At 36.8% G+C, this 23936-nt stretch overlaps 1 protein-coding gene across 3 annotated transcripts in view; it reads right to left on the reverse strand.

Moving 5' to 3' along the window:
* zgc:172282 (leucine-rich repeat and fibronectin type III domain-containing protein 1-like protein) overlaps nucleotides 1-23936 on the reverse strand; it is a 207829-nt gene that overhangs the window by 115793 nt on the left and 68100 nt on the right. For 2 of the 3 annotated variants that reach the window (XM_004543829.3, XM_004543830.3), the window contains exon 2: nucleotides 1012-1115. The exons of the other annotated variant lie outside the window; for it this stretch is intronic. The gene's annotated coding sequence lies outside the window, so the exon portion shown is untranslated. The remainder of the gene's footprint in view (nucleotides 1-1011; nucleotides 1116-23936) is intronic. 3 annotated transcript variants of the gene reach the window in all.

A 23936-nucleotide genomic window follows, 5' to 3' on the forward strand; every position in this document is an offset into this window, starting at 1 on the left:
AAAAAAAAAACCCAAAAACCCAAACCCAGACATACATAGATCTCTCTCAGGGACTTCAAAAGTATCCTTTTAAAAGACAACTCTCTGTCCTTTGTGAATTTCAACTGACAAACAGGAATCTGATGGATGCAACTGAATGACTACTGACCTGTGCTCAGAGTATGTTTTTAATCATTGCTACTAAAAACAAAAACTAATAAATAAACACTGAGGTTATGCTTCTGTTAAGCACAAACACCCTAGTAAAAGACAGTATATAATGTAAAAATATAATGGAATTTTAGATAAAGGCAGACATGTGGCAGCTAATCATCTGCAAATGTTTTACAATGAAAACTTATTTATCTCTCATCCATCCATCTATAGTCCTTCTATCCTGTATCAGGGCCAGCAAGGGCAGTCTCCCTGCTTGGCGTAGCTGTCTGACTGCCTAAAGCAGTGTGCCTAATATGCCTGCAATACAGGCAGAGAAAAATGGAGTAAAAAAAACACTGCTCTTATCACACACACACACACACACACACACACACACACACACACACACACACACACACACACACACACAAATTACTTTACTTTCACATGTGAATTTGTGCACTCAAGGGCACATGCCTTGTTTTCCCATTCACTATGCATAAGAAAACCAAGGCTTGCAGCATGTCTCACTTACTGCTGAACTTGAAAGTATGAGGAAAAGAAACCATAAAACAGCTGAAGTTTATTTAGCAAACCTAACAAAAATGGATGTATATGTGTGTGTGTGAGCGTGTTCTAATGATATCAATTAGAGCTTAATGTAATATCCTATACTTACCCAATTTCCCAGAGGATCATTAAAGTTTTATTAAAGTTAATTGGCAATAACTGTTTATGTATGTTTCAGGTGTAATTAAAGCAAAACAACAGTGTCACAGCTCCCAAATGAGCCGCTTTTGCAACCTCAGTTAGCACACTTTAAAACTCTACAGTACAACAAATACCAGTTAAAGCTGTAGCTAAAGCCATGCCTACCTCTATCTGGTGTTCTGTGTTTTAAGACTCAACATGAAGATAAACTGAGGTGGCAGGTAGATGGACAGAAAAGCAAGACAGAACAGCAAGCTGGATCCACAGACCTGTTGAAAAGAATAAAAAAAAAAAAGACAATATTAGAGTTCAAATGTTTATAGCGATATCCCCAAAGTTGACATTGGTGACAATTTAAAGCCTTTATGAAACATCTAGTTCATAGAATTGTTACTGAGAAGTATGAATGAATAATTGCTAATTATAATCTGCAATTACTACGTGATTACACTTTAGGATGCCAGTGGGGCAAATTGACAAACACAATGGCGATTGGCCATCAGTTGTTGGTTTCACTGGGGTAATTGTTGGCATCAGTTTTGTTGTTCTATTTTGGCTAATTTAGTAGCCGCATACACTGACACTGAACTGTGTCTGAGGTAAAGGGCTATTCAGGAGCCAGTAAGGGGATGTGCTGCACGCAAACCTTTGTGAACATCAGCAATCACAACACATCCCCAAATCCAGAGTAAAACTTAGCATGGAAATGTTTGCATGAATATGTTTTCCACATATTATAGTAATCCATCAAATAGTTTTTCACAAGCTTTATATGTGAGATATTAAACACTGATACAACATCAAAAACATATTTGAAATTTGCAATGTATGCATGAGTGAATCAACTGCGCCTTTTTTTATCTCAGTGTTTGGAGTCTCTGCTGCTGTCTTTAAAGAGATCATCGCTTCTCTGTCTCCTACTTTTGTGTCTTCTCTGCTTCACACCATGTGTCTAACTGAGAAGCGGGTGCTATTCTCCATTTAATTTACCTGTATTTAGAATGTTATACACTATATATGATTTTTTTTTTAAAAGCTCATAGTGATGTCACAATAGCTCAGTAATGTCTATTAGAAATAAGCAGGACAAAAAAGAAATCCAGTACAGGGATGGGATAGATGTCAGCAGTGTGTCTGTTTGTTCTGTAGTCCAGTGATTCTGAATGTTGTATAAAGCACCTTTAAGAAATGTCATATCAATACTACAAATGTCATTCTCAAGTAGCAGTGCAGGAAACAGCTGTGGATGATCCAAGTCAGTAGGGTTAAACCTTAATGGATCATGAATGGGAATCTATTAAATACTTGCATGTATTTAATTGATACTACTGTATAGACTAACACACTCTATGAACTGGAGAGCTAAAAAGTAGAAAACTAGTTTCCTTTTCAGGAAGCTCTACTATATTTTACTTGGATATCAGTATTTTCTTCATGCTATAGAGGGAGGCAGTTCAAATATTTTCTAAAGCTTCCTGTGACAGTAGTTAAAGACAATCCATTTGCCATTATAGAAAATATTGATTACCTTTTGCATGTGTCAGTTTTTAGTACAAATGAGAAAAACCATGGTGGGAAGCTTAACTGTCTAAACCTACCACCATCTAATGCGGGTATGTGAAATATAAAACCTCCCACGGCTTTACTTTGACTACTCTGTAAACCTATTATATACTTTAACAAGCATCTTCAGTCACACTGTGTCTCAGCCATTATAAGTTAAATATACAGTAAATTCTTTCATGTCATAAGAGGGAGGACTTCTTTCATTGCTACCCTATATTTTTTTCCACTTATCTCAAAGTTAATCTATACCAAAAGCTTTCTAAAACACGACATCAAGTTACCAATTACATCCATGACGAACACAAGCCTAGAAGTCAGGGCGTGATGTGAATGTTCAATGCTTTAACTAAAAATATTTTTGGCATAATAAAATGTGGGCAGCGATGCAGAAATTATGTCACTTTTTAACAATTCGTCCAACATTGATCAAAGTGTTATCAAATTGAAAATGACAGTGCATACTTCTGTGTTTTGGTAGTGTACACAAACACACAGACGCACACATCAAACAGGACGGAGACACTTTGGCAGTCAGTTCCCAAGCCAGCTGAGCTAACAAGCTGCAGGTTATTAGAAAATCATTACTCACATCACAGGCCCAAAGGCGTCTCATCACTAAGACATGGAACAGCAATGTGACACAACGGTGGGACAACTGATCATTTTGTAGACACTCAACCTGACTTTCTTCAGATGGAAGAATGCAGACCAAAAAGCTAAAATACCATACTAAGCTTTTTCTTGATTTGAAACATCATGTCAAAGAGCAACGACAGCATCGAAGTTTTTTCTGTATGCACAACATGACTAACACGTCAGTGTTGCAGTTTACCTGACAGCACACAAGCACACACAACAAAGGCTGTTTGACAGTTAAAGTATTAATTATGTAATTTCATGAACACCCCCCCCCCACACACACATTCTTGTTTACCTCACTTAGTGAGGACATCTAATTGACATAATTCTTTCCCTGGCTGCTTACCCAAAACCTAATCATAACCTAATTGTAACCCTGATATTAAAACCACATTCTGAGCCTCAAAAATGCCTTCAAATTCGTGAGGACCTTGTGTGTCCTCACAAGTGACTGTTGGTCCCCACAAGTATAGTAGAATACCAATTTCTGGTCCTCACAAAGCCGTCTAAACAGGAATACACACACAAACACCTTTTGGATTGCCTCCTTTTATTTATGTGGCCTTTTAAGCTAAACATGTTTTGTTTTTCTTTGCTTTCTTTAAAAAAAAACTGTATTCTACTATCAAAACAATCAAAACAATAATACACAAGGGGATACTTTGCATTATGATAGCCCTTACATCTGGTGCTACTTGCTTAAATGAGGTAGAGAAAACTATAGCAAGCTTTAGCTGAGCAGCTTTTCAAAAACAGTGTAGTTCATTTGAAAGTAGACAATTTTAATAGGCAAAAAAGGAAAAAATCCTACCAGAAAATGCGTTAACTCTGGTGAGTCTTAGGGGAGGTAAAAATAATCCTCAATCTTAAAGTAATAATTTCCCAGCGTGTATTTATAATTAGTAATGTGGAATTACTTAATTCATCTTATCAATTTAATTATAAATAGAGCCCATTGAATTACAGAATTCTGCTATTCAGTTGTTTAATTTGCTCCTTTTTTTATGAGGTGTAGCTCTTACTTCCTTGCACGCAGTACTGTGCAAACTCACAGCAGTCTCTTGACATCAACAACTAATGAAGGGCTCGGGAATTCTGGAATCCAGATTTCCCAGAATCTTGTCAAATAATCACTCATCCCTTAATTTTCCCATAATGTAGTGGTTGCTTTTCAAATAAACAGGAACGTGTTGGCTGGATCTATTGTGTTTCATTTCATGCCGTCATTTAGATTCTCTGACCTTTCAAAGGGCAGTGTTTATTTTGCTCATCATAACTCAACAGCATGTGCAATTGTGCTCATGTACAAATGCCTAGCGTAAACAAAGAATGATGAAACAAATACATAGAAAATGGAGGAGAACAGAAAACAATAAATGAAGGTCACAACACTAACTGAATGAATAAATTCAACCTGATCCTATAGCACTGTATAATATGTTCCTTCCCGAGTTGTCTTAGATTTAGGGTAATTGCTGTTATTAATTACTATAATTCTGAGTATAATATTATAAGGTTAAAAAAATATCCAACTTTGAAATAGATAGTACAGGAAATAAATGATGATGCCTACCAACAACAAGATCTATTATTTGAAATGTAAAAGACCCACATGAGTCACGTGTTTCACTATAAGTCAGTGTTAACATGGATACATTGCATTTTAAATTACATTCTAAAAAGCTTGACACATTTTCCACATCGGATTTGGAAATATACTCCTCCCTTTGTTTATTAGAAATTGTTTATTATCCGTATACACCTTTACATGTAAAACAAGGCAGTTTTTAAGATAAACCTATTTCAGACTTACCATTAATAATTTTTCGGTCTCATGCTTTGCACCTGCCTTATTGTTTTATCTGAATCACTGCTCGGCTGTTTTGTAGGATCTTGAGAGCCATTGATATTCTGCTTAGTTTTCCTCTATATTTAGCATCTGCACTCTGCACTAGATACATTAGATGGTGGTAAAATGACCTGTCAGTGAGTTGGAGTGCATATATATGCGTGCGGTTTTGGGTGTGTAGGATCATGACTGAGACAGGGAAGAAGCAAAGTGTGTGTATAAAGTAGAACGTATAAAAATGAGCATCTTTGAGGTGTTCATGTGTTTGTGCCTGGATATGTGATGGCTACCACACAGGTAGTTTGGAACAGCTCTCCATCAAAAGGGTCAGATCTTAATACTCTTATTCTAATAGGAAATGGAAGCCATTTTAACAGAGACACGCATAGCTCTAACTACCTACATCCGGTTTCCATACCTCTGATGACCCAACTCATCTGAGCAGCCCTGTTAATTAAGTTTAGCCACCAGCCACACCCATTAACAGCAGCTCTCCTTGATTGATCCTTGCACTTGGTAAAATGCCAATTTTGCATAAAATTATGTTATTGGCCAGGATAATAGACCTCGGGGATCTGTTAATTCTATGGCCTAGAGCAACCTATTAGAATCATTAAAACAATAATACTCACGTACAAGCTTCAAGCTTTACTGTTTACTGTTGAAGACTAAAAGAAGGGAATACCTGTATTAAATACAGTTTGGATATTTTAGTAAGTGATTTTGGCAGGTGCAAAGTAAACTGGTCAATTATATAATATAATGAATCACAGAGTCCAATTGCATAAAATCACTTGTTTATTTTTAACCAACCTCTAAATTTGAGCCAGTTGATACTACCAGTATACGTCTTTAAAGTTCACAAAAAGATATAACAACTTATGCTCAAGTTTCAATATTTACTCTGTATATTTTATTTACTCAAAAAGAGAATGTTGGCTTCCTCAAAGTTTAGAGTCTAACACGGCAAACTGAGCAGAGTGGAAACAGTAGGAATAGTTAGCTAAATAGTTAGCTAAAATCTCAGATTACAGGTAATGGTTAACCCTCCCGCATTCCATGCAAATCATTATAACTCCTTCATCAGATGTAATGAGACAGGAAACGACTAATGACAGAAGTCTTCCAATACAGTTTTTCCATATATATATATATGTATATATATATATATATATATACAGATATATATGTATACATATATATCTGTATATATATATATATATACAGATATATATGTATACATATATATATATATGTATATTTTTTTTTCACACACACACACACACAAACACACATATGCAGTTTTACATTTTATTGAACTCTGTGTTACTTTAACCATAAAAAGGATAGGTGTTATATTTCTTTTGCCACTTTTTCTGTGAAGGTGAGCTGGTGGGTATCAAACCTTTTGACAGATCCTATCAACTAATAATATAGCTTTTGAATATAACTTGTATATTGAATTTCAATATTTTTTTATGACTCACAGATGAATTGGGTGAATTAGCTGGGATGGTGTTAGTATTAGTAGTTGAAACTGGTCTGACTGGTATGCATCCAAAGTAGCTTAATTATGGACCTGCACAGAATGCATTAATAAATTAATCTGTCTTTTTGAAAGGTTTCCAAGACCAAAAAATTCAAACATATTCAGTATTCAGTACAGGGGAGGTGAGCATTACTCAACTTAAAATAGGACCCTAACAGACCTTGAAACTATAATAAAAGACATTTCGTTCTTTCTATCAATGGAGTGTCCTGCTTTCATCTCATTTTCTTTACTCTACTCTTTTAACATTTCTCATGAAACACATCCATCTCTTCTTAACCCCTCATTGTGTAAATGCACTCTTCTTTCTCTCATCCATTTCAGCCTGTTTTTAAACCACCACTTCCACTCCCCCACTGCTTTCCTCCCTTCTTCAGATGTGGTATAATTATCTGGTCATCATTATCAGAATCATTCTGTTTCCTCATTATAAACCCATCTGCTCTGCTTTCCAGTCCAACCAACACAACATAAACACGCTGCCATACAGATACTGATTCACAGGCATACTCTTATCTGTTTTTCTGTCTCTCTCCCACTCTCACTCTCTGTCCCATTACAGTCTCATCTGCTAAGCCACTTTAGTGACTGCACATCAGAGTAACTGGTCCGAGGTAATTATGTTGAGATAGAGGTAAAGATGTTGGACTAATTTACTGAGATCCATCGAGGAATGAAAAACTGTTGAGTAACCTCTCTCTCTGGTCATGATGAAACTGAGCCAAAAACACTTCCTCTTCTTCCTCCAATCCCAATCATTTGTCTATAATGCGCTTACAGGCATTTAAGTTATAAGTTTTATTTAAACATATTTTGAAATTAATGGAACAATATGTGTTATTTTAAATCTTTAAATAATAAATTACAACTGGGATAAGTAAACCCTGGGATCAGCTATCAGTCCCCCAAAACACAACTGCTTTGCCTTGGCTGGTGGGATAAAGTATTATCAAGACTAGCTATCACAGTACAGAGGAAAGAAAGTGCCTGGGTCTTTGGGTTCAATTTTATATTGTTAGGGGGAATACATAGTACTAATCTACTTGTCAAGGTGGGTAGGGCTGTAAATAAGAAAATGTATTATTGACCGCAGTTCTAATGGAGGATAATGATAAAATAGCAAGAAAGGAAGGATAAAGGTATAAAATTGCAGACAGTTCTTCTACTGAATGACAAACACCAAACAGAATGCAGAAGAGATGAAGAGAAGCTGCTACCATGTCTCCCTTGGTTTACTAATCATGAACTGCATTTAATCAACAAAATTACAAACGCTCTTTTTATCTTGAGAAATCACTGTCAATATTCAAAATGCCCTCATTACACCTACTTTAGTGTTTATCAAGTCTAAATTTAATTGAAAATAATAATCTGAAGCGTGAGATCATTTAAGTTTTGATAAGGTAAGCTTAAAGTAAGCATGTACAGACAGCATTACTTGAGTTTAAGCGCCAAATTCTAAAATCTAATTTATTTATCCTGCAATGCAGTCCTTAACACACCATGCAACTTCTGTTGCAAAATCAGGTAAGGTTGTGGTAAGCTAAAACAACAAAATGCATGTCATACACTGGGGACGAATGACAGTCATGAAATAGACTGGTGGAGCAGAAAAATATGGTGTAACTCATGGTGAAACTCATCTAAGACACTGGAAATTAATGCCGGTAAAATTGTAATATGTAAAACTAAATATGTCAATACTTTGTTTTCATTTTGTTGATCATGGCTCATTGCTCATGAAAAATCTAAATCCAGTACCTCAAATTATTGATAAGATAAACCAAAAAATTAAAGGGAAAAAATATTTACAGAAATGTAAATTTCTGACAAATGTCCAACTTCACTTTAACTAAACATACGTTGAGGATTCTTCACTTTATTGTACCCATGTAGAATGACATGGAGGTGAGGTATAGGTGCTGTTTGTGGCTCTCTGTGAACGATGCTGAAACACGAGTAGTGAATTTCAGATAGACAACTCTTAGATATACAAAAAAGTGTTTGTATGAATGAGACATGTTTTATAAAGTGCTTTGAATGTAGCAAGTAGAAACCTATGTTGTAGGACCTTCAGCTTGTCTGTATTCTTGGTGTTGGTAATAGCTTTGGCACTGTGGTGAGGTGCTAAATACTACTGAAAAAAAAAGAAATCTCCATAAATCTCATCAGCACATGGAAACATGAAGCTCTGGTAGGTCGTTGTGTTGACTCTGGATTTATTGGAACATGCTTCCCTCAATCCCAGCCATTCATGGCAAATGGCTGTCCCTCCTGAGCTTGATTGTGCTGGAGGTTTCTTCCTATTAACCCTTTAAAGCCGGTGGAAGCGGGCACGCTCCGTTTTGCAACTATTTTTAAATCCCGGTAGCACTGCAACCACGTAAGCTAGCACAATAATTTTTTTTGCATATGAAACCAGAGGAGTTGTACTTACATCTTATGCCATCAGCTTGCCCTAGGTCACAGTTTCCTTCCACTGCATAAAAAGCATTTGCAGCAACAAAAACATAATATTCCAGAAACAGGCTTTGCCGATCCGATCAGCTGTTTGTAACACTTCCTACGTCCATCAGCGCGAACTATCGCATGCCCGCCATGACCTGCCCGGAACCGGAAGTGACGTCATTTTGCGGAAATGTATTTGTTTTTACCATCAGGACCTTATGATCCTGATCCTATACTGGTGTTTTTAAAAGTTACGTTTGACTTTATGACATTCTGTGTCGTTTCTGGGATGCTTAGGACTCATATGATTGTTGGGGATTTTTCTGTGTTATTGCAGGGACTTGACCTTACAATACAAAGTGCCCTGAGGGGATGGTTGTTGAGATTTCTCACTACACAAATAAAATTGAATTAAATTGAACTAAATTGCTTCTTTCCTGAATAGGCTGCGTAATCTCTATTGCTTGTGTACCTTTTCTACCACACTTTTCTCTTCCAGTAAACTTAGTAAATTATTACACATTGATACAACACTCTGTGAAATGGCAATCCTTTCACTGACCATCTGTTGCTGCTCCTTTTGGAGAGTGTTGGGGATTGTCATCTGAAAAAAAAAATAAAATCAGCAACCATCCCCAGTGCCAGTCCATTGTGGTTATAAGTACTAAACTAGACCGACAGGTGAAATGATATATTCTAGTAAGGTGAAATGCTGAATTTCTTATTTTTTTATAATCATGTGGCTAAAACTTATATGAGATAATGACTAAAATAAACGCATATTTCAGATACCATATATTGAATAATTAACGTACAAAATTAAGTTTTTAAATACAATAATAAAAAGTAATAATAACATAAATTTCAAATTTTTGAAATGCAGTATAAAAGTTGCCTCTGATAATTAAAACAACAAAAAAACTAATCTTTGTAATTGCCAGGTGTTTCTGTACACATCTTAACTGCAACACTGGATTTGCACTAAAATAAAAAAATTTGATTGGTTCCTTATCTCTTTGTAATAGACCAAACATAGTGGCAGTATTAGAAATACATTTCTCTGGCGGTGTCAGAACCATTTTCTATTGTCTTGTATAAACTGCTAATGATGGCCTATATATGCATAAAAACATATCATCAAACAAGACGTCCTCACTCTTTCAGACACACACACACACACACACGCACACACACACACACACACACAGACAGACAAGCACACTGTGCCCCAGCTGTGCAGGGGATTAGAGATTAGAAGGGAGGAAGGGATGGATCTATCTAAACACAGCAGCCTATAATATAACCACAAAGATACATCTCCAAACATTTATCTTACAAAATAGTAAGCGATAAGTTGACAAATTTGAACAGACATAATGCACATGTCTGTTCAAATTTGTGTCTGCCTTACAGTGCAAAACATACAATAAACCTTCTACATTTTGGAAAACATTTGTGTAATTCTCAGTGTATGAGTATGAGCATGATAATGTCACTTTGGCTTTGCTGTTACAGCATCTCCAAACTGTTCTTTAAAGATGTTGCATTTTTAATTCCATGTTCTTTGTGTGATGTTGTTTAAATGGAGTAAAAGCACCAGATTAGGCATCAATGTTGTTTGATGCATCAATTTCCACTATTCCTCAATATAAGAAAATAAGTATTCTTTAACCCTCTGAGGTCTAAGTCGTCATATGTGCTAATGCTAACCCTAATGCTAATCCACTTTGGGAGAGCAGCACCAACCACTGCTAGCAAATGGTGCGTTCCAATATCAAACTTAAAACAATGAATCCCAAATATATTTTGAGACAATCTAAAACATAACACTAAATTCTACACATTTTTGCTTTTTAATGAACTATTTAAAAACAAAATAATTAGCATATCATACTATCTGAAACACTTCTGTGTTATTTACAGTAAAATGTGTCCACGGCATAGATAACAGAAGCATGGTTATTTTGTGGCTTTAATCTATTTTCATGGTTGAGGACTAGAACTACTGACCATCCATCAAACTGTCAATAAGGATTAAAAACTGGTATATAGTTTCAAGTCCGCACTTTCGACACATCTTGTTGCTAGATCATACCTGAATTAAATGCACTGGTGCACTGTTGACTCCAGAGCAGTGTGCCGCCACTCATTTCTTTCTATTTTGCTTCCAAGAAGCCAGACTTTCTGGTGATTTCTAAAGTGATAATGAGCAATAGTTCCCCAGGCTTTCTGAAGTTTTTCCTTGTACATGCCAATGCCAAAGACAAAGATGCCACAGTTAAACATGAAATACAAAGTGATTCCCAAAGAGCTATTAGCCAAAAGCATATCTCAGCATCCTGTGCAGTACGTCCTTAAAAGATTTGAGGAGAACAAAAGAAGAAGTAGCAAGCCTAAAAATTCTCTACAGTACATAAACAGTATCTGAAAGTCATCTTCTTGAGAAATAGGAAAAAAAGTCCAGCCAAAACCTGGCACAGGACCTGAGAAGCACTTGAACTTTCAGTTCATCTATTTACTGTTCATCAAAACCTCATCAGAAATGGTCAGTGGAAACATGGATGTCAAGAAGACATTCGTAAGGAAGGCAAACAGGCAGAAAAGGCTGAGGTATGCCAAATAATACAAGAGGTGGATTGAAAATTGTTGTCAATAGGTCTTAAGAAGTGATAAATTCATATTAAATGAAATTCTTTGGTTCAGTTCATGGCCATTGCATGGGTTTCACCTGGGTGGGTGATGATGAATCAGAATCTACTACATCAGCCTTGACTCTTCTTTATTTGTCCAACTTTATGGAAATGCAATACAAAATCACAGCTGAACCTTTTGCCTCAGTGCATAGAGCCATTTGTATTTTATTGCATCATACATAAGTGCTTGCAAGTCCACAACACAAATGCAAGTGCAAGTTACCAAAAATAAAAAGTCCACATTTTGAAGTACACCTATATACACCTAGTCACGAGTATGATCTTGCACCAGTGTATGATCCTGGCCCCCTGATCTGAAACAATTTCTTCACACTCCCTTTCTTTATCTCCAAGCCACTTACAGAACCACTATTTCTCTCCATTTGGCTTGTCCACATCACCAGGTTTGCCCCATGTGTGTGTATGTGTATGTTCCATCAGAGTGAGTTGATAGGTTGTGATAGGTCTCAGTGAGAAAGCCAGACTACAGCAGTTAACACTGACCTGTCCATTGCTTTCTTTCAGCCTCCTACATAACTTGCCTCCTTCATACTATACCTCTCTATAACTCCTTTTCTTTCTTTCAGTATCATGTCTCATGCTACTGTCTTTCCCAAATATCCGACTACACAGAGACCTGCCATCTTCAGAAGTTTTCTGATGACTCTGCGGTGGTTGGATGCATCAGCAGGGATGATGAGACAGAGTACCGGGCTGTGGTCGACTCCTTTGTCACGTGGTGTGAGCAGAATCATCTGCAGCTCAACGTGGCAAAGACCAAGGAACTGATCGTGGACTTCAGGAAGACCAGGAAACACTTGACCCCTGTTTCAATCCAGGGGGTCAGTGTTGACATTGTGGAGGACTATAAATACCTTGGAGTACACATTGACAATAAACTGGACTGGGCTAAAAACACCACAGCACTTTACAGGAAGGGCCAGAGTCGTCTCTATTTTTTGAGGCGACTGAGGTCCTTCAACATCTGCCAGAAAATGCTGAGGATTTTCTATGAGTCTGTTGTGGCCAGTGCGATCCTCTATGCTGTTGCATGCTGGGGGAGCAGGCTGAGGGTCACAGATGCCAACAGACTTAATAAACTGATCCGTAAGGCCAGCAATGTTGTGGGGATGGAGCTGGACTCCCTCAAGGTGGTGTCGGAGAGGCGGATGCTGTCCAAGATAAAGAGAATGTTGGATAACACCTCCCACCCACTCCATGACATGCTGGTCAGTCACAGGAGCTCGTTCAGTGAGAGACTGAGATTACCGAAAAGCACCACTGAACGACACAGGAAATCATTCCTGCCTGTGGCCATCTCCCTGTACAACGCATCCACTTAACACACTGTTTGCTGCTACAACTACACATGTTTCTTTTCCAAATATTTATTTATAAGTGACTTATGTATGTATGTATGTATATTTATGTATATATTGTACTATTCTTAGTTAGCGTATTGTCTGTCTTGTCTTAATGTTGGTTTAAAATGGAGCACTGTAACAAAAAATAATTTCCCCCAGGGATCAATAAAGTATTCTGATTCTGATTCTGATTCTGATTCTGATACCCTTCCTCTATTACACTTTTTACCCAAAGCTGTCTCCTAACGTTGTTATCAATTCAGGTAAACTGCATTCCAAAACAAGAATGGTGCGGAAGGTGAGACATATTGCATAAAACATGTACAGATTCTCATTCTTGGAATTAGCTTTGCATTGTTTTTTTCTGTATTTTTATTTCCTTTTTAAATGTATAGTGGTCATTTTTTTTATTTATATTACAGCACATGTTAACATTTTGTCTCTAAAGGGAATAGCAGTTGTAAATATATGCAAGTAATTTCTTTTCCTTCAGCCAGTTTTGACTAGGAAACCTTAGTCCAACATACCTTAGTACAGTGGTTCCCAAACTTGTTTTGCTAGGCCCCCCTTTGTTTTACAAGAAAAATGTCCCCCCCCCCCCCCCCAATCCCACGCGTGCACGCGCACATGCATGCACAAACACATCCTCCAATCATACACACCCTTATTTTGCTCCATTGCGGTTTATTTCACACCTCAAACATTTAGTAAACAATTAAGCAAATACAAGTAATCTGCAATAAATTACAGGTAGTAATATAATAAAATACTAACTCTATTATGCTACATTCACACCTAAACGAGTATTTTTGACAACGCAGCTGTTTCGTCCACACGAAACTATTTACTTGTCTTAGTTGTAGACAAGGGCAAGAATGTTAAACTGAATAATTATTCCACTTCCATCAAATGCATCAAATCTCTCGAAGAAACTCCAACTGTGTTAATAAAAGGCTAGGAGCAAAACCCCTCCAGACTGAGCATCACTCTGCATCTGAAATATCAAGCACGGATAAACAGGCTTGTGGCATTATATATACGAGATAGAGGAAATGCTTGTGTGTTTGCCATCCATTTTTTTTCAGTTATTTTTTTATTATTATGTTTTTGATTTTATTGATTATTTGTTAGGTCAGCCATGCACCACACAATTATATGATACAGCACAACATTTAGAGCCTAAGACATGTTGCAATGTATACTTCAAGAATACTTATTAAATAAATAAAATATATTAGAATAACAAATACACAATATTTAGTACACAACACAGAAAAAAACTAAACAAACAGCTACACAGTGAAGTGCTATCTGACTGCTCTGAGCTACTTTGCTGTTTGAAAGATTTTGGTTTTAGGTTTTGGAAATGTTATCCTTAATGGAGTCTTGTGTTGAAATGAGGTAGTTACTTTCAAGAGGTTAAAAAGTAAAGTAATGGATTATTGTCTAATAACAAATTACTAATACGTCATGTAATTTGGAAAAAATTGCGGATTTTAGGATTCCTTGCTAAAGAAAAGAATTTGGTTGGGTCTGGAAAAAAATAGCATGGTTTGAGTTCAACTAGACACTTGTACATGTGTTACATATGTTAACCACATTAGAAGTTTCTCCATCATTAGCTGGGTGACCAACTAATTTTCTGCCTCTTGAACTGTATGCTAATCAATAATATACTGTGGTCTCATTGGTAGTTGCTTCAGTCTTTTGCAACTACCAAGTTGGGAAACATTTATCTCAAGACACGCCACCTCCACATCACCAGCAACTGTTTTCTGCCAGTTATTTGCCTGAAGCTGGAAAATTGTCATGACTTTGTGTGGTCTATGTTCATCCCACTGCTGGGAAACGCGATCGTGTAGATGAAACTTTAGGGGGGAAGGGTCTTCCAAATTGGGTTTTAGAGCTAACTAGACCTAGATAGCATTGCAACTCTAGCATCTATTATTGCTCTCTCTACATTCTCACTTTATTCAATTCAATTCAGTTCAATTTTATTTATATAGCACCAAATCACAACAATAGTCGCCTCAAGGCGCTTTCTATTCTAGTCCTATAACTTAAAAAAAAAAGCTTTAGGCCCTGACAGACATTAAGATAAAGGCAATGTTTCAGGTTTAGTGTATTGTGTGAAATAGGTCTAACAAAACCTTGGTCATGAAGTCTTTAGAGTTGTCAGATTGTGAAATAAACACTTGTTGAGTTGTATCATTAACAGCATAAATGGAAAAAAATGTTTTGCAGCAAAACAGAAAAAAGGACATAGTACTAGCATGTCAAGTTAAACATCCAAATAAGGGAAAACTTTGTGTGTGTGTCTATGTGTGTTTGCTCCACAAAGTAGGTCAGTCGATAGCCATAGCTATAATTCATCGCCTGGGTATCTGGACCACTGTCTGTATAATATTTCATGGTTGTTATTTCAACTTGGACCACACTGAACAAATAACCAACTGGCCAATATTATCATCTGTAGCTGTGGCTGTAAATGGTAGTTAAAATGTTGCCAGGGTATTCTGCATAATTAAATTTTATATTCCAATCACTTCATTTACATACACACATCACAGGAAAAATCACTCTGTGAGAATTCGGCCACAAATTTCTGAACACTGTCCAAATTTTGACACGGAGTATCACCAGTACTCCAGCTTGTCTATTACTAAACATATCTCAGTGCGATTGTCAGATTTTTCCAGGATAGCACAGATACAGAACTTCTCAGTTGCAATAAATGCAAGTTTTAGGTTTCTGAGATTTCTGTTCCCTTGAAAATGTCCATGGCCTACACTTTGATCCTTGTCAGTACTTGATGATATCTCCTTCCATCTGTTTCCCCTTCTGTAACTTTTCCCCTTTCTAACTCTATTTTCCTCACTTGATCACATTGTTCTCAAATTGCCTGCCTTCCATTTTTGCTCCATTCTCTATCTATTACCTCCTCATTTGTGCATTTCACACTAATCTATCTGAAGAGATCCTATAATTACTGCCTAAACTTAAAGTTAATTTTAATATGTTTTATTCAGCCTGTTCCCTGTGCCTCAATTTCTGCACTGCCATTTGTACATTTATATAGATTTTCTTTCCTCCCTTCTTCAATGTCACGGCTGTAATTTTTCCTTCCTCCCACACCTCTGTCTCACTCCCCTCTGTTTTTTTCTCTCTCTGTCTCCAACATCTGCTCATCTCTTCCCTTCACTGTGCTGTGGTCAGTGCTAATCATTTATCTGTTTGCCCATCCCACACCAGCACATGTGTGTATGTGTCTGTGCAGTGATAATAAGGAGGCTGGCTGATCTAAACTTGCAATATGACCTAATCAACCCACACTAATAAAAAAGCTTCCACTTACACACGCAAATACATACACACACACACACATAGACACACACTGCTGCAGTGAGCTATGGCCACTAAGACACATCATATATACTGTTGTCCATTCCTGAACACTTGACTTCCCCCACACCTCATTATTGTGCAATCTAATGGGCGAATTTGGTCTTTCACTGTTTCATTCAACGTCTCTGGTTTGTTTTTCACTGTTATTTTCCTGACCTCCTCTCTTTTTTATCTTTATTTTTATCTTAGTGTGTTTGTTTCACCCCCCTTCTGTTTCAGTCCTCTGTATTTATTTCTTTATTTCTTTTTTTTAATACTTTAAAGACACTGACATGTCAAAGGTTAATGCAATGGTGAGAAAATGAATGAATGACAATAGCATCTAGGAAATTAAGCAAAATGGTTTACTATGAATCAATTGATGGAACCTTTTCAGTAATGCTCAGTGATCAAATATGAATATGATTAAATCATGACAATCCCTTGTACCTCACATTAACGAGATGTATCTCCCGAATGCTATCTACTTTCTTCTTTTTAAAAAAAATCTTATCTTTTGTCGAATGTTCTCCAGTTTCTCCTTTCTGTAGCTTCCTGCCTCTATCTCTGTTTTCTCTATTTCTTCCACTGGCATACCCTTCTCCATGACCCTTTCAACTTTTAATTATTCACTGAATGCTTTCCACCATGACATGCGGATCCCTTATTTTGCCAAGCGCATTCACAGACACTTACATTCAGGGTTGTGATAAGCGCACATAATGGGCATTTATCTGCAAAATTACGGGCATTCATGCATAAGCACTTGTAGGACAGCTCTCAGGCTGCTATGTGCTGGGCAAAGCTTCTCAAAAGACTGCCATTTCCTAAAACAAAATTCTCCAATGTTTACTAAATAATCTCTGCTTTGCAAGCAAAAAATGGCTTAAGGGCAGAGGCCACTTAATATGTTTGATTAGACTCACACAGCCTCATATAAAGACAATGATTTTGTTAATGCACCCTAACTTATATGTTATTCAACAGAGGCAATCTCTTAACCCTCAAGCTATTTTTACATTATGAGTTGAGGATAATGTTATCTTGTTTCTGTTCTAGTGTTTCTCTTTTTAAGGAAAAAATATTTTGAAAGTCATTAGTGAAGAAAAGCCTTTATATACACAGAGCAGATTTTTTTTTTAGGCATGTTTGTTTTAAAAATGAGAGCTTTGTCCCTTGGAGGGGCACGACTTGCCATCATAATAATATATACTTTGCATCAAGATGCTGTGCTTTGCATTTGAGTAGCACACATATAGTGGTTAATACATACCTCTCTGACTTTTTTCCTCCAAAAGTTATAATATTTAAGAAGTTCTACTCGAAATTAAATAACAATTTAAAAAAAAAAATAACTGAAGAGCCACTAAGAGTCTCCAGAACTGCTTAATGTTTTAGTTATCTTCAGTTTGCTTTGGGTCAAATAATTGTATAACATGTATTCCATTTTCTGTATCAAATTTACGTTTTTAGAGTTTATACAGGTAAATTAAAAAGTCTGAAGTAACTGTATAAGAGCTTTTTCCTGGTGGCTGCTACCTATTGTGCTCTTTCCAAAGTTCCCAGAGGCACAGCTGAGACTTAAAAAAAAGAAAACGTTTGAATTACTTTAAAATGTATTGCAGCCCAAGTCTGAGACACAGCCTAAGCAGATGAATATGCTCACACAGAAGGCATTATTGACAATGAATTTATAGACTGGAGGAGGTGAAAAGCATTTCTTTATGTATGGCAGTCTGAAGATGTTTTTATGCCATGTATGTATGCATGCATCGTTGCATCGCATAAAGTATAAGGAAATCAGCTCAGGTTGGATTCACTACAGACCAGAGCTGTGTGTGAAGTTTTGGTGTCTGACAAGAGATGACAGGCAGTGAATTTAGACAGTTGTTAGAAGGGCCCTTTAAATATACACTTCAAGGACACAAATGTGTTTATTATGAAGCACTTAAATTGTGATGTGATTGCACAAATTTGTAGTTTTCTAAAGGCATATGCGAGTAATTTCTTATAGTAATTGTGAAAAACCATTTATAAGTTTATCCTCTGCAAGTATTTTCATTGCTAAGTATTTTGTGATGAGAGTTCCAACTCCACCATCTTGGGCTACAGCTGGCAATAGTAATCCTTCCCTGCTCTGCGGCTTTGCTGAGCTCTGCACAGTGGCACATGAAGCAGTTCTCCACTAGCTGCAGGTTCTGCTTGGACTGACCCTCCTGCTCACTGCCAGTCTCCAAACCAGCTGCAGTTCAAGATGGAGGTGATAGAGTGCATCCGGTGTGGGATGAGAAGTAGGTGTGGAAAGGCTAACATTGGTCTCTTTCTTGCAGTGATATTTTATGGCTTATGTCATATTTTGGAGACTTTTAGGTTATTTTAGGTCACTTTGACAGTGCTGTATTTTTATTTATTTTTTTGTTCCTTAAGTTTAATTTTCGTTTTTGAACTTTATACAACATAGCGCTACATCATCTTCATCCATCTTCAATGGATAGGGAGACGAGGAATGCAACTGATAAAAGAAGCTTTGCTTTACTTTTTATTTTGGTACTTTTATTCTGAATCAACATAATTTTTAGGAGTATTGCACTTTCCACGGCCTTTGCCAAGTTATGTTGGATGTAATTCAGTTCAGCAATAATGTCAATGGTGAGCAGAGAATCCAATAGCAGGCTTAACACTCACGGTGATATGATCCATAGTTTATTTATATATTCCACATTAGATTTCTACCTTACAGCAGCATATTGCATGTCACCACCAGCCTGTGTCTTTGTTTCTCTTTGCATGTGCCCATTGCTTAAAGTTTTTGTCCATCTCTGCTGCTATCCTCTGAACCTCATTTTGTTTATCTCTTTTATTCTGCTTTTAATGGGCTGTTTTCTGAGCTTCTATGCCTCAAAGAGCAAGTTGATTAGAAGGACGATGGACGGGTGGACTGACATGAAAAATAATGTTTATTTGTGATTTAATGGTTACCACTATTAGGCAGCAGCTCACTAAATTTAGGGTTTACAGTGAGAGCATTATATTTAAAAGAAAAAGAGCTCCCGCACATAAACAACATGCACAATTGTTAGAGAAGTGAATTTTCTGACTTAATCATTAAATCTGTGAATATTTTCCAAAACCCAAGCCAAATAAAAATGCCTGCCTATTCAATTTAATCCTTTTCAGGTGTCATACATTTGTACATTAAGAGAAAGTGTGGCCTTAAGATGTATACATCTGAAGTTCAAAAGTGATATTCAAATAAAATCAAGATTAAAGATTAAGATAAAATGAAATAAGAAAGAGTGTAATTATTTCATGTTTGTGAAATAACTAAATAATGAACTGCAAGGAGGATGATCTATCATTATGCATAATATTATATTATTAATATGACCTGGCATAAATTAGGCCAAAATTAATTTTAAGCTCACACTGTAACAAAGTAATTGGCTTTGAACAGATGCAACATTGAAGAAATGCATCAATGTTTGAGGCCTCATGAATGGACAATAATTGGGATCAGAAGCAAATGCATGGTGAAGAAAATGTTGAAGTTTCCTGTATGTGTTACCAACTCACAAGACACTTTACATCGTGAGGAAAAGACCTTATAGAATTAAAGAGAGAAGCTCAATAGTTCCCTTTACATAAATTCTTTGTGACAGTGAGGACAAGTTTTCCCTTGCTACCCTCTGCCAGTCCTCTTTTATGCAGCTAGAGCCAATTCTGAGTTATTTAGAAATAGTCCATAAGGGGTAAAAACAAATAAACAGCTGCAGTCTAAATTTGTGCATGTATCTAAGGTTTTATAAAATAAGATAAGATAACCTTTATTAGTCCCACACGTGGGAAATTTGTTATAACCTTTCACAGTAACAAAAATTTAAAGTAATCCAGGGAGTTGTCTCTTTAATAAATGCTTGTAGTGCGAATGAATGAATTGAATCTAACATATTACTGCAAAGCAAAGGAAATGCATGCAGTAAATTCTGTTAATACAACTTACCTACATATAAAGTGAAAGGGAATACCTACCACATGATAACTTTATGTGAGTGAGGCCTGTGAATTTAAATCAACAAAGCTAAATCTATTTAATAAATATGACTAAAACCAACTTAATGTGTCCAAATCCAAAAGATATGCTTTAACTGCTAGGGTCAAACGAAGCACTGATATCTGTATTAGCACGAGAAGAATAAAGACGAATCCATTGACTGAGGCAATGACAAGACTGATGATGACTTTCACCCATGCTGTTTCTATGCTATTATGTACTCTAAATCCTGTCAAACAAACCATTTCTGTGCATAAATTCACAAAATTTGCAAGGCCTTCAATAATTTTCTGCAAGGTCTCAAGGGCCCACTTCTATTCTAAGCAAATGTAACTACAATCAGATAAAGAGAAAGAAAACTAAGAAGAAGATGCAGGTTAATGATAAACAAGTTATTTCTGCATCTGAGAAGCAAAGATTGTGCCTTTAAAATGATTAACAACCAATTTGAGGTCTTGGGTTGATTATTAAGAATGCTGCCACTCCTCCTTATTGGCCTTTGCTTTGAGAATTGATAGCTACATTCATTCAGACAGTTCATTTAGACTTGCACATTCTTTCTACAGGTCAGAAGCTGCATTTATTTTGATTACGTTTAAGTGGGTAACATAGTAGTGCAGTTGTCGCACTGTCACTTCACAACAAGAAAGCTTTGGGTTTGAACCTCCTGGTCAGCCTTTTGCTGTGGAATCTGCGCCTGCGCCTGCGTGTTGCCTCCCACACTGTGAAGTTATGTGTATAAGGTTAACTGGTGAGTCTAAATTGGCTGCGAGTGTGGGTGTCAGCCCTAAATGGACTGGCAACTATTGTGTACCCTGCTGCAGCATGAGAAATGGGTGAATCTCCTGTCTTCTAATTAAATCAGGCGCTTCCCAGAATGTTTTAAAATTGCCTACATAAAATTTTCCCATAAACCACCATGACAGTCAGGCATTGATGACTGACAGGTGGCTGTCATCGTTGGTTGGATTAGAGTCTGATAATTTTGTGATAAAGTTAGACATTGACTGATCATTTAACTTTAATGCATTTTGTTATTGTCTATAACAATTTTAATGTTTTTACATGCACATGGATAAATGTTCACTATACACTTGCTCTGGAGACATATGAAACCTATGAAGCTGTACAGTATGCATTTTATTAATTCAAATAGCTAGAAGCAAAACAACACAACTTAGGTTCCTTTTAACTTGTTGTCAAACCAGGATTAGGAAACCTTTATTGGTGAGTGTTGTTAAAGCTAACATAATCATTTGTTTTCCAGGGACAACTGACTTTGGAGCAAATGCTTAAGTCATAAATCTAACCTAATACTTGAAGTGCCATTACCATCATTGCTAATTAACTGCAGTAGACTTGAGAAAAGGTTTTAATGGATTTGCAGGTTTCCTCTAGTGCCACCATATTCCACAACTGGAGCCGGAAAGTATATAAAAAAAAAAAAAAACACAAAGCAAATGTTAAATTAATTTAATTCTTTTGCCACCACAATGTGCTAAATGCTTGGACACATGGCCAAAATAAAGATCACTGACATATGGCCGCTAAAAAGGAGATTCATATTTAATGCAAAGTATTGGACTAAGATATCAGAATCAGAATCAGAATACTTTATTGATCCCTGGGGGAAATTATTTTTTGTTACAGTGCTCCATTTTAAACCAACATTAAGACAAGACAGACAATACGCTAACTAAGAATAGTACAATATATACATATATATACATACATACATACATAAGTCACTTATAAATAAATATTTGAAAAAGAAACATGTGTAGCTGTAGCAGCAAACAGTGTGTTAAGTGGATGCGTTGTACAGGGAGATGGCCACAGGCAGGAATGATTTCCTGTGTCATTCAGTGGTGCTTTTCGGTAATCTCAGTCTCTCACTGAACGAGCTCCTGTGACTGACCAACATGTCATGGAGTGGGTGGGAGGTGTTATCCAACATTGTCTTTATCTTGGACAGCATCCGCCTCTCCGACACCACCTTGAGGGAGTCCAGCTCCATCCCCACAACATTGCTGGCCTTACGGATCAGTTTATTAAGTCTGTTGGCATCTGCGACCCTCAGCCTGCTCCCCCAGCATGCAACAGCATAGAGGATCGCACTGGCCATACGTAAAGATATACGTAAAGAGAGACTTTTCAGAGGTTTAACAGACGGATGAAATGAGCGCTGACTGAGTAGCTCACTTTTTCTACATGACACGTTACCCATGAACCTCCTTCCATCATGTTTAAACCACTGAATTTCAATCAACCATGCTCTACTCTGCTTTCTGTTTGACATACTATAGCCATAATATAGTTACTTTTATTAACTATATTTACAAAGTTAGTATTTTAGAAAGCGCTCATTCTGTACCAAGTAGCTCTTTTAAACTGCTGTTTTTGCCTATTAGCAATTGAAAATACAAGAGTGAGCTGATTCAGCTCCACAGGCAGCCAGCCACAGACAGTCGAGTAACCACTTTCAGCAGTAACAGTTCAAGTATGAGTCACTGAAGTGGTTGGTGAATAGAGATTTAACTAGTCTGGAAGGCTGCTGCAACAGTTAACAGTCATACTAAAACAACTCTTCACGTTTCATCTTCAAGATTAAGGGGAGTCAGTGGCAGCCAAGTGAAACCCATATATGAGCATTTAATGACTTAGGTGAAAACATTATCCAGAATTACAGGTTTATGATACTAACAAGGAAACTAAATTTAGTATTCAGACACTCAATTGCTTTGTGTCCTCAAGTGCTTTGTCTTGACCTCTTTCCTGACCTTTCCACCTTCTGCATATAACTATATCCACTCTCTCCAAGGTTTCTAATTTGTATTTCCCATATCTTCTCTCTTACTGCCCCTTTTTCTATTCTATCATGCCAACCATAGCTACTCGGAGATAGCAAAAACAACCCTTTATGAGAAGTTTTGTGTTTGTGTGTGTGTGTGTGTGTGTGTGTGTGTGTGTGTGTGTGTGTGTGTGTGTGTGTGTGTGTGTGTGTGTGTGTGTGTGTGTGTGTGTGTGTTGATCAGATTCCAGCTGGCCTGTGGTGAAGCAAGCTGTCCCATTAAAGTGATCCTATGTGCCCCTCCAACCTGAAATTTGTTTTAAAACAGCAAGCACACAGAGGCGCAAAATAATTTCATCATATTGTAGGATAAATTATTAGCGTGACAAAAGAAGTCAAATCTCTAAGCTCCTTACAACAAAACAAGAACCAAAACAAACTGAATCCATTTTCTTTGAGGTTTCATTAACAAAGACTACTTTGCTTACATTTTAGTAACACATCAGACTACAGACTACAGTCGACACATGGCAAGATAATAACAGGGTTTTAAAAAAAACAAACCAAAAAAACCTGATAGAATTGCTACTAGTGAAAAAGGACCAATTTCTTCAGGGAGTCTGGAATTCTAAGATTTCCAAATGACTTAAAAAAATGTGGCGGCAAAATTGTCCCCCCCCCGAGTCCATTTCAAGTAAGGAAAAGGTACATAGAAAACTAATAAAAATCAACAGGCATCAATGAAAAGGTTCTAAT

This window comes from Maylandia zebra, linkage group LG14 (assembly GCF_041146795.1).
Source record: "Maylandia zebra isolate NMK-2024a linkage group LG14, Mzebra_GT3a, whole genome shotgun sequence".
Lineage (NCBI taxonomy): Eukaryota > Metazoa > Chordata > Actinopteri > Cichliformes > Cichlidae > Maylandia > Maylandia zebra.